Genomic DNA, 12080 nt, shown 5'->3' with positions numbered 1-12080 from the left:
GGTGATAGGTGATAGATTGGTTAATAGATAATCTTTCACCTCATCTTGCATGGTACCAGGACTCCATACCACTGCATGGACATCTGTCTCTACCCCATGCTGCGACAAATATTTCCTTTCCCTCTTCCCATCCCGCCGCAGTGTGCCCTTTCCAGTGCCCCTTTATGCATAGACTTCTTTGGATGAAGGGAGGGACTGTCTTACATTGTATCCCCAGCAGTCAGCACAGTGCCTGGTACATAACACATGCACACTTTTTCCCTTCTCTGTCTCTGTCTCTGTCTCTGTCTCTGTCTCTGTCTCTCTCTGTCTCTCTCTCTGTCTCTGTCTCTCTCTCTCTCTCTCTCTCTCTCTCTCTCTCTCTGTCTCTCTCTCTGTCTCTCTCTGTCTGTCTCTCAGCTTAGTGACTGAGTGCACAGTTAAGAATTGAAGGGAACTTTAGAAGTAATTCAATCCAACTCCTAAGAACCTGGAGCATAAGCACCTGCAGTATTTCTGGCAAGTATTTCTCCAATCTGTTTTAATACCTCTAGTGATAGGGAATTCACTGCTTCCAGAGGAAGCCCATTATATTTTTGGATAGTGATGGTGTACTTGGGCCCCAGCCCCTGAGAATCATGTCTCTGGAAGTCTCCCCATTTCTCAGTAGGCTCCTGTCCTGTGAGAAAATTTTCTCTTGTTGCAGAACACATTCTCTTATCAGGATAGAGGGGTGGCTGGCCCATGGATTTTTGTTCTGGCTAGCCCAAGGACTCTTCCTCCCACCAGATCCCCAAGGTCCTTGCCTCTGACAGCTCTCTCCTATGCTTTCCCATCCATAGCTCCCAGACACCTGGACCCTTAGATTACCTAATCAGTATCCCTGGCATTCCTTTCCCATGCCCCTTTTCCGTATAAACCCCAGCACCACCCTCAGTCTCTTTGCAGGGTTCCCTTGCCCGCATTTGCTAAAGTGTTACAATAAACTTTTTGCTACTTGACTAAGAAGGCTTGAGCATGGGAATTCATTCCAGGCAACTTTGCCTTGGCATTCTTGGGGTCCTAACACCCCCAAACCTCAGTCCTGGTATGGACCTGTCTGACTCAAGCCCTCCTGTCAAGTTCAGATGGTATATAAGCCTCCTCTCTATCTCTTCTTCACCCTGCAGTTGGGGGCTGCTCTCCAAGTACCTAGGAAGGCTTGGAGGTGCTTTTTTTTTTTTTTGCTTTTTTTTTTGGAGGGAGAAGGCAGAGCAATTGGGGTTAAGTGACTTGCCCAAGGTTACATAGCTAATAACTATTATATTAAGTGTCTGAGGTCAGAGATTTCAACTCAGGTCCTCCTGACTCCAGGCTGCCCCTTGGAGGTGCTTTTTGAGCCTGATCCTCTCAGGCTCTCTTTCCAGCAGTTTAAGGCCCTGGACCTGGGCACACTTTGCACCATATAGGGGACTCCTATCAGGAAGCATATGCCTACTTCACTCATTTCTCTGGGATGCTGGGGAACTTGAGTGGCTGCAGGTGCTTTTTGCTTTTTGGCTTACTGGCAAAGAAAGGGGGCAATATTTTACAATCCCCAAAAATTCATTCCTGAATTGCCTTTTAGAGAACTGGAAAAACTTCAGTTTCTCCTGAGCACCCCATCAGATACCTCTAATTTTTGAGGAATTTTTTATTTTGAAATAAAATGTGTTTCACTTTAGCTTTCACATCCCACCCCCATTAGACCTAGTTCTACCCTCTGAGACCAAGAATAAATCTAATCCCTTAACTGTATGATAATCCTTTAAGTAATTGAAGGCAGCAATTTTACACATCCCCACTAAATCTTTTTAGGTTAAACTTGCCTAGTTTCTCCAAGTGATCCATATGACATATGATATACTTTCAAATCCCCTTCCCTCCTGATCACCTACCACTTTATCAATATGCCTCCTAAAACGTGGTGCTGAGAATTAAATGTTTTTATTCAAATGTGGTTTGATCAGGGCAGAACCCAGTGGGACTATCTTCTCATTCATTCTGAAAATTAAACTTCCATCAATGAAGCCCAGGACTTCATTAGTATTGTGTTTGGTTATTCTGCCACACTATTGACTTATATTGAGCCTGCTGTCCAAAGACACTTCCATGTCTCTTGCATATGAATGGTCTTACCAGACTTCCCTTATCCTGTACTTATGTGACAGGTCAATGGCTTACTACATTTCTTAGTCTGTAATGTACATTAAGTGGTCTGGTTAAATCAGTGGCTAATTACCCATAGATATATAATTACCTATAGAATGAAATCCCCTATTTTTAGAGTATTAAGGAAAATAAGTCATTTTTTTTTTGCAAAGAAATGAGGTCATTTATTGAGAGAACAGTGACAGAAATGCTGAAAAGTACATGTTGCCAAGGCACACTTAATAGCTTTTCATACATTTGATTTAAAATGATTAGTTAGATTAAAAATGTGAGTGGTTATTTATACCCTGACACTCAAAAACTCCTACAGTTACGTGGATGTTCTTTACTCAAAGTGTCAGAGAAAAAAGGTATGTCAGGACTTGTTGGTCTTGCCACGCTCTTCTGGTGAAGACTGGAAAAACTCATCCTGGCTTCAGGTTGCTGGTTTTATTTACTTGCTATGAGATTACCCTGAGGAGGTGGGAGAAGAAAATATAATTGTTCACAATGTAACTTCTTATGGTTATAAAGTATTTAGCATGTGTTGACTTATTTATTCCTTACAACATCACTATGAGATAGCATCAGTAGTAGTATCATTGTTCTATGTGTTAGAAAATCTAGGCTCTAAGAGATTGTGATTCTTTGAGGTCATACAGTTGGTAAATGGTGAAACTATAAACCTGGGTGTCCATTTTTCTTCCTACTACACCATGCTAAGCATGAATCTTCATGAAGTCATGAAATAGATACTTTAAGGGGGTTTGTTTCTCCGATGATTATTTCCATGAGAAAGAGAGTTATGATGATGAGGTGAGAGGACCAGGGAATGAGGTAGGATCATGATCATCCTGACCAGGAAGAATGATGCCTGGCTTTCAAGACTTTATGTTATCTGACCCTACCCTGTTTCAGCTTCTCCCATTCAGATCTTACTCCTCCCACCCAAATCCCAAGCACCTAATGGAAGTATTCTCCTTCCCACTTTTTTTTTTTCAGATCCTACTGATTGATTCTTCAGCTCATCTTATTTCTCCAGAAAGACTTCCATAGGTGTCCCAGCCCACCCTGAGCTCTTCTTCCTCTGAACACCTCTTGAATTGATAATAGCACACCTAGCATAATATCCCATTCATTGTCCCCTGTATGTGATTTGCTTAATGAGTAAATGGATTTATATCCTCCATAATGTTAGGCACATCAGACTCATAGGATTTAGAGTTGTAAGAGACCTTGAATACCATCTGATCAGTCAACAAACATTTTTTGACCACTCACTATATAAGCACTAAGACACCGGGAATGCAAAAACAAAACATTATACTCTGCCCTCAAAGTAACTCGGGTGGGGTAGAAAACATACACTTATATAAGTATATACACAACAAAATAACTTGGTGGGCGAGAGAAATGTCATAGCTAAGGGGACCATGAAAGACCTCATCCAGAAGATGGCACTTAAACTGAGTCATTAAGGAAGCCAGGAATTCTAAGAGATTGAGCTAAGGAAAGAGCACATTCCAGGCATGGGAAACAGTGTTGTGTCCAAGTAACAGCAAGGGGTCCAGTTGGATTAGACAGTAGAGTAAATGGAGGGGAGAAATACCTAAGAAGGCTGGAAAGGTTGTTTGATATCAAGTTGTAGGAAGCCATAGGTTTAGGGAGTGCCATGGCCAGACCTGCGCTGTAGGAAAGTCACTTTCACAGCTCTGTGAAGGGTTGGCTAGGGAGTGGAGAGACTGAAGGCAAGGATCCTAATCAGGAGACCTTGCAGTAGTCCATACCTGATGTGATGAGAGTCTGTGGCAGGTGTGTGCACAGCGAGGAGACAAGCATGAAAGCAGAAAGGATCAGGCAGCTAGTTGTATGTGTGGGAAGAAGGACACTTGGTCTAGCATTTCTTAAACTGTGACTTAAACAGGGACAAGGCCCACAATTTAAGAAGTGCCAAAGGGGTCTCAAGTGGAAAAAGTTTAAGAAGTCCTGGGTTAAACTGAGCTTGTGAACCTGGATTCCTGGAGGGACAGTGTTTGCCCTTGATAGAAATAGGGAACTTTAGAAGAGGGATAGTTTTTTGGGGGGAAAGATGAGCTATGTTAACGACTTGTTGAGTTCGAGGTACCTAGGGGATTTCTAGTTTAAAATATGCTATAGACAGTTGGTGATGTGAGACTGGAGCTCCAGGACAGAGGCTAGTATTGTATTGAGGAAATCATCTTTATAGACATAGTTGAACTCAATGGAAGCTGATGAGATCACATTAAGAATATAGAAAGAACAGAGAAGAGAAGAGGGCCCGAGAGAGACACTTGGGGCACAGCCATAGTTAGGGAGTATAACATGGATGACAAGAGCAAAAGAGATTGAGAATAAGCAATCAGACAGGAAACCAGAACCAAGAGAGAACAGTGTTCTAAAAACACACAAAGTATCTAGAACAGGGGTGAGGAATCTGGCCTCAAGGACACGGGTGGCCTTCTAGGTCCTCAAGGGTGGTTCTTTGATTCCAAGTTTTATAGAACAAATCCTTTTATTAAGGGGATTTGTTCTATGAAGTTTGGATTCAAAGGGGCTCACTCAAGGACCTAGAGGGCCACCTGCAGCCTCGAGGTTGTAGGTTCCCGACCCCTGATCTAGGAGAAGGTAAAGGACAGTGTCAAAAATTCTGTGAAAGTTAAGAAAAAATGAGAATTAAGAAATGGCTATTGGATTTGGCAATTAAGAAATCATTGATAACTTTGAAGAGAGCATCTGCAGTTGAGTGATAAGAGCAGAAACCAGATTTTTAAGAATTGAGAAAGGAAGTAGAGGCAATTATGAAAGTTTAAAAAAACCACTAATTTGAGGGAAGGGTTGGATCTCTTAAAGGGTTTTTGTTTTTGTTCTTAAGGCTGTAGGAGACATGAGTGTGCTTGTTGGCAGCAGGAAAAGTAAAAATATGTGAAAAAATGGGAAAGATGGAAGATTAGAGAAGGGGCAGATGACAGAGGGACAGTCTGCTGGAGAAGATGGGAGGGGATGAAATCAAGGGTACTTGTAGAAGGATTGGCCATGTGGAAGAGAAAGATGATGTCATTCCTCAGAGAACGGAGTAAAGAAGGAGAAAGTGGGAATATAAGTGGGTTTGGAGAAGGAAAGAAGAGTAAGCTCTCAGTGAATGACTTTGATTTTCTTGATTCTTCCCCCTTTCCCCTCATTTTACAGAGAAGGAAAACGGATTTCACTAAAAAGGGAAGTGACTTGTCTATGGTTATATACTAAGTTGCAGAACTGGAAGTGGTATCAAGGTCTGGAGCCAGATTCTGTACTTTTCCCCCTACCTCATACTATTTCAAGTAAGGTCACAGGTGCAAAAGAAAAGAACTTAAATTTAAATTCAAAACAAGCAGCCCACCATACTGGAAAATTCAGGAGAGGATGAAACAAATGTAAATCATATGTCTCAGAAACAGGATTTCTCTTGGCTCTTTATCTAGTTTGGGTTTGGGACTAGGTAATGAGGGAAAAGGAACTATGGGAGAGCGGAAAAGAACCTGATGAGAAGACCAGGGAGGAAGGTCATGACAGGATTTTCCTTTTTTTTAAGGTCAGACTTGTGATTTCAATAATATAGGGAACTCCCAGTGTGGAAGCTTCTTTTTTATCAGTGCAAGTGAAAACACATTTTTCAACTTACAGTCTTCGAGAATTGCCTTATACACTAAACAGTTAACTGATCTGAATGGGGTGGTGTAATAAACATGTCAGAAGCAAGTCCCTGGTCTTGCTGACATAGAGGCCGACTCTCCACCATACCCAGCATTTTCAGGTCAGTGGAGTTGGGGGTAGGATACTATAGTAACATAGACGCAAAGATAAGAGGAATTATAGAGACCATCTAACCCAATTCCATTTTATAGAAGAGGAAACTGAGACCAAGAAAGGTGAGTTAGTCCAAGGTCACACAGATAATAATTGACAGACCTGGTACTTGAATTTAGGCTCTCTGACCCTAAATCTGGTACTGACTAGACTGCTCAATGATGCTTTCAGGGGATACAGAACCCTGATTCTAGCTAGGAAGAGAAACAAGGTAGTTTTCAGGAGGGTGACCAAAGCCAAAAAGAGCAGTATTCTGGTCTTGATAGCTCTTTTTGGTCTTCCTGGGAAGATCCCCAGGGATCCTTAAAAAGAAAATTCCCAGATTGAACTTTCTTACCTGAGAATCAACTTGAACAGGGGCAGTGTTTAAAACTTCAACTTCTGGACCGAGTGGCACGTTCATGTGTCTTAAATCATCTGCAATGAAAGTAAACATTTTCCTGAGATGTGGGTTAAAAGGAAATTGGGCTTCATAGGGTATGAGGAGCTAAGTCATTTCAACCAAGGTCAACTTCTGAAACAGCCTTTGTATCTCATTTGTGCACATGGAGAATGATTTCCCATAAAGGACTTATGCAGTCCCAAGAGAGTTCTTAGCTCCCTCCCAGCATTTCTATATTTGAATTAAAGCAAATGTGGATTTTCACACTAATTCTCAGTCTATATAAAATCAAGATTTAGAGTTGGAAGAGAGCTTAGAGATATTGAATCTAGCATCTTAAGGAAGAGGAAACCAAGGCACATACAAGTTAAGTGACTAGCACAAATTCATACAAGCATTAGGGTTGAGAAACTTGATTTTAAGATCTATTGGGGTGTGAAGATGGAGAAACAGGGCAGACATAATGGCAACATTACATTGCCGCAGATTGTGCAGACTTTGTTTATGAAGCTGTGGCTAGTGACCCACTATCAGGACACATGCTCTAAGTAGTTTCTGCAGCAGTGGGGATGAATTGCATTCAACCATTCATACATTCCTTCCAGCCTTCTGGTGCCCAATTGCTTAAGTCGGTGAGATGATGTAGGGAATGAGTTTTCTCTATGCAGCACCAACTGACCCCAGGTGAACAGAAGATCCTTATTTGTCTTCATTAGCACTACACGTTTGTGGCCTGTGCTAGAATACCAGAGGTGCTTATTTAATATTTGGAATTTCTCAAGAACTCAGTTTATATAAAATCATAGGATGGACAGCTGGAAGTGAGCTTGGAAATCATTTAATCTAACCCCAGAAGTTCACAGGACACTGACTTGTCCATGTTCACACAAGCAGTACCAGAGCAGGGCTGAACAAAACACATCTTCAGATGCCAAATTCATTGTTCTGCAATGAACACTGCAACTCAGCCTTCAGTGCTACTGAATGAACTTGACCTCAGCCCTCTTTGAACAGTACAATGGAACATTCACATCTTTAAAGATTTCAGACCTGACTTTCTTGCCCATTGAAGACTAAGCCTTCAACTAGTAGGGTATCTAAAGCAAGGAGTGACCCTACAATAATAGAACTAATTGTGGACTTGGAAGCTATAGAATCCCTACAATGATTTAGGCCATGCAGTTTGTCATTACTGATCATACATTGAGCTACTTATGCCTTTAAGTTTACAGATGGCCGATTCAACATACCATTTGTGTTGCTTACCACCTTCAAAACCAGTTGTTTTGCTATTTCTTTGGCAGCTTCATTCTGCAAGAAGAGCACAAGGAGTAATATTTTTTTAGTATTTTAATTTTTTCTTAATTCTGAACTTGATAGATTCCAGGCAAACAAGAACAATTCCACATACAGAAAAGAAAAAAAGTGATTGTGTATGAAACTGCAAATCTCTTAAGTATAGTTTGGGGTGTGTGTATGTGTGTGTGTGTGTGTATGTATATAATACTCTATGTAATACTATATAGAATATATATTAAAATACATACACATATGTATATAAATAGTAATAGTAAAAATACATCTTTATATCTATATACGATTACATCTTTAGGGATCGATACATAAAGATAAGTGCAGCATATTAGTTCCAAAGCTGTCCTTTTGGTTATTGTCTCTTCTGAATTTACCTCTGTCTTATGCATTTAAACAAAACATTTCCTTAACGTTCTTTTTTTTTCCTTTTCTTTTTAGCATCATCATCACTAATCTTCCTGTGCAAAGAAAACCCCTAATCAAAAGTATAGCCGAGCCAAATTAATCTTCACACTAGTTATGTCTGAAAATATCTATCATTGCACCTGTAGCCCATGACCTCTCTGCCAAGTACTGGTAAATATGCTTTCTCATTTCCTTTCTGGGGTAACAGTTGGTCACTACATTGATCAGAGTACAAGAATTCATTTTTCTGAGTGTTGTTGAGAAATATAGTCCCATGCCACCATTTAATAACTAAAGGTGGGATAAAGAGCTTGACCTTCAATTTTTGGCTGATGATCAGTTCAAAGGGCTTCTGATTGGGAAGGAACCTCGGAGGCCGCCAAGTGCAGCCTCTGATTATGTTGAGGCCTTCTCTACGGCATTGCTAGAGAGTGCTCAGTTTGAAGACCTTGAGGTACGGGACTCTCAAGAGACCCCACTCCACGCACTGACAGCTCCCTTCATTAGAAAAGTTTATTTCTGCTGATCTGTCTGCTTCTCTGTTGCTCCTTGTTCTGCCCTCTGAGGTTAATAGTTTCCTAGCATTTACACAATACTTGAAGGTTTGCAAAGGTACTTGGTCCTTATGACAACTCTGTGAGGTGGATGATATCAATACACTCATTTTACATATGGAGAAATTGAGGCAAGTTTAAATGACTCAACCAGGATCACACAGCCATTAATTATCTGAGACATGCTTTGAGCTCAGGGTGTTCCTGCCTCCAAGTCTAGCACTCTATTCACTGACTCCTAGGGCCAAGTTGAACAACCTAATTCTTCCACATGATAACCCTTCAGATTCTTGAAGACAATGTTCGCATCCTCTTCACCTCTCCACCCCAGCCTTCAAGTCTTCTCTTCCCTATCTTCCTCAGTTCCTGTGACTGATCCCCCTTCTCACCATCCCCATTTTCTTTCTTTAGATGTGCTCCTACTTACCATCTCTGCTAACTCTACTATCCACTATGGTTGGTGGATAGAGTAATCTGGTTCACAATAAGTTTCTTTGTATCGCATATGTAGGTTATCATTTTCAGAGCTGAAACATGATAAAGTCCATTTAAATATAACATGATAGTGAGCCTGACTGCAACATTCAGGGATTCAGAGAACACAGGGGACACTGGAAAAGATTTTAAGCTCCTTATTATAAGCATCAGTTCTCAGGCCCACAGGATTTAGAGACTGCCTAATTAACCTCATCATTTAACAAAATTTTAACTGAGGATTAGAGAAATAGAGTCACATGTTCCATCTCACACAGTAAAATGTCAGAACTGGAATTTGTTCACATTTTAACTTGGTCCTCTGAGTGCAAAGTCTTTGCTCATTATAATAAAGAGTTAAGAAGTGGGAAAGAAGCATTTATTAAACTCCTGTTATATTCCAGGCACTGTGCTAAATGTTTTACAAATATTATCGCAATAGGTCCTCACAATTCTGGAAGTCACATATTAATCCCCATTTTATGCTTGAGAAAACTGATGCAGACAGAAATTAAGTGACTTGCCCAAGGTCAGATAGCTAGTAAGTGTCTGAGGCTGGATTTGAACTCAGATCTTCTGGAATTCAGGCCCAGTATACCACGTTGCTTCTGTTTTTATTGTATTTAAGATGGAATTGACCCTAGCCACATGCCATATACTAGGAACTAACTGCATTTTTTATAAATCCCTACTAGATAAATACATAGGTGGCTTATAAATAAGTTTGTGTTGATTTAGCTAGTTTCCTTATAGCTTATCTCTTCCACCTAAAAATTGTCTACAGAATATGCAATTTACTGAATGAACCATCTTTTATATACAACCTCAGAAGTATATGTAAAATATTCCCCAAGGTTAGTATTGTCTTATCTGATGTCTTAGCTTCTGCAGGGGCTTGCACAGTGTTCTGCACCCAGCAGGTAGTAAATACATGTTTGTTGAATAAATGAATTCTGCCTAGTTGTGATGGATAAGAGTAAGAACAATTAAGGGAGTTACAGGGAGATAAAGTTTGATTCAAAATAAAGCACTTCTTATCAGTCAGAGTTCTCCTTAGTATGAATGGATGGACCATCCTGTCACTGCAGAACCTTAGATGGAAGTCAGCTGATTATCTGCTAATTATGCTGTGTAGGATTCATGCCTGATGTAGGACATAGGTTAGCTAGCAGTTCTGAAAAGTCATTTTCAACTTGAAGATTCTATGATCCTGTAAATTTGATTGATATATAGTTTGGCCACCATTACATTTTAAAGGAATTTTTCATTTTTAAATTATTGGTGAATTTGGTCCTAATAAAAGTAAGGAATTATACTAATGACCAAGACCTACCAATATTTTCTGGTGCTCACTCTTTTACCTTTCCTTATAAGAAGGCAAGCATGATGAGAATTATACAGTCATATATCCTCTCCCATAATTCTGCATGTATATGTTCATCCTTGAGCAAAACCCATCCCCAGAAAGAGAAAGTATTGTTCTAACAATGCAATATTAGAGTTATCCTCTGACTATATCTGAAAATCTTAGCATGTTAGAGCTGAAAGGGATCTTAAAATAGGTAATATTAGAGTTGAAAGGGACCTTAGAACACAAATGATAAGACACAGAAGGAACCTGAGACTACAGGATGTCAGATCTGGAAAGGACCTTAGGAAGCATTTAGTCATAGCCTCATATAGCTTTAGAACTGGAAAGGACCTCAGTGGCCATCTAGTTAAGCTTATACCCTAAGAAGAATTCCCACCTCGCCTCTCATTGAAGATTGCCAAGCAGGAGGAACCTGCTACTTCCCAAGGCAGCCTATCCTACCTTTAGATAGATAGTTCTATTACATAGTTTTTCCTAATATCAAGCCTACCTTTTCCTCTTTGTAACTTCCACTCACTACTTCTCCTTCCATCTGGTGCCAAAGAGAACAAGACTAACTTCAATTCCACATTAAAGTCTTTCAAATACTTGAAGACAGTTACCAAGTTCCCCCTGAGTTTTCTCTGTGCTAAACCCCCCCAATTGCTTCAATTGATCCTCTTAAAGCATATGTCCAACCATTTCATTTTAAGACTGGGAAGCTGAGGCTGGAAAGGGAAATTGCTTTTCTTTAGTCATTCAGTGTTAATAGAAGATCGGGAGTTAAAGCCTAATTCTTCTAACTAGTTTTGGTGTTGATTCATCCTGCTTTCTGTCTTCTCTATTTTGATCCATATTAATCTTTCCTTCTGAACTCCTATTGTCCTTGCAGTATGCACTATGGCCATTATTTCACACACACACACACACACACAATTGTTTAAAACAAAAACAAAACTAGTTGACTTACATCAGGAGGGTCTATGTTGTGTTCAGAGCTGTCAGGAAAGGAAACATAAGAAAAGGTTGGTTTTGTTTGGTGTATTTTCTCCCTCTGCTAAGGCAGATTTTTTTTTAGATTTTCTTCTATCAGTTCCCTTTCATTTCACCCAATCTTCAATGAGCTGCATAGCTCAGGCATTCTAATATACACTGGGAAATAGCAAATGAAATAACTAGATGACTAGACAAGAGCAGAAGAGTTTAAGACTTAATGTACTGCTGAGCTAATCACTTACCAAATGACCTGCCATACCTGACTAATCAAAAATCTCCCAAATAAAAATAGTGAAACCTGGACACAGGAAAAGGTCTGTGACTTTGTCAGCATGGGAAATTCCTGTTGGGAAATCTCTACACTGACATCAGATTAAGTGCTCTGTGATTTAGTAGAAATGGCTTGTCTAGTTGCCAGAGATGGTGTTCAGTCATTTCAGTGGTGTCCAGCTCTTTATGACTCTTTGGGATTTTCTTGGCAAAGAGACCAGAGCAGTTTGTCATTTCCAAATCAGGAAACCGAGACAAAAGGGTTAAGTGATTTGCATAGGATCACACAGCTGGTAAGTGTCTGAGGTCACATTCAAATTCA

General features: G+C 40.1%; 1 long non-coding RNA gene across 1 annotated transcript; it reads right to left on the bottom strand.

The window, feature by feature from the left end:
- Positions 1-2305: 2305 nt before the first annotated feature.
- Positions 2306-11720, bottom strand: LOC138142487 (uncharacterized). The gene is made up of 4 exons (XR_011163440.1): positions 11463-11720; positions 7645-7705; positions 6350-6429; positions 2306-2622 (listed from the first exon to the last, which is right to left on the bottom strand). It is a non-coding gene; the product is annotated as an uncharacterized lncRNA (long non-coding RNA).
- Positions 11721-12080: the final 360 nt, after the last annotated feature.

Source organism: Petaurus breviceps, unplaced genomic scaffold (genome assembly GCF_028583685.1).
Source record: "Petaurus breviceps papuanus isolate PSGF00001 unplaced genomic scaffold, PetGlider_PUasm1.0 90591, whole genome shotgun sequence".
NCBI classification, from domain to species: Eukaryota; Metazoa; Chordata; class Mammalia; order Diprotodontia; family Petauridae; genus Petaurus; species Petaurus breviceps.
Note: the sequence above shows the minus strand (reverse complement) of the source record. Positions and strands in the feature narration are given on the sequence as shown.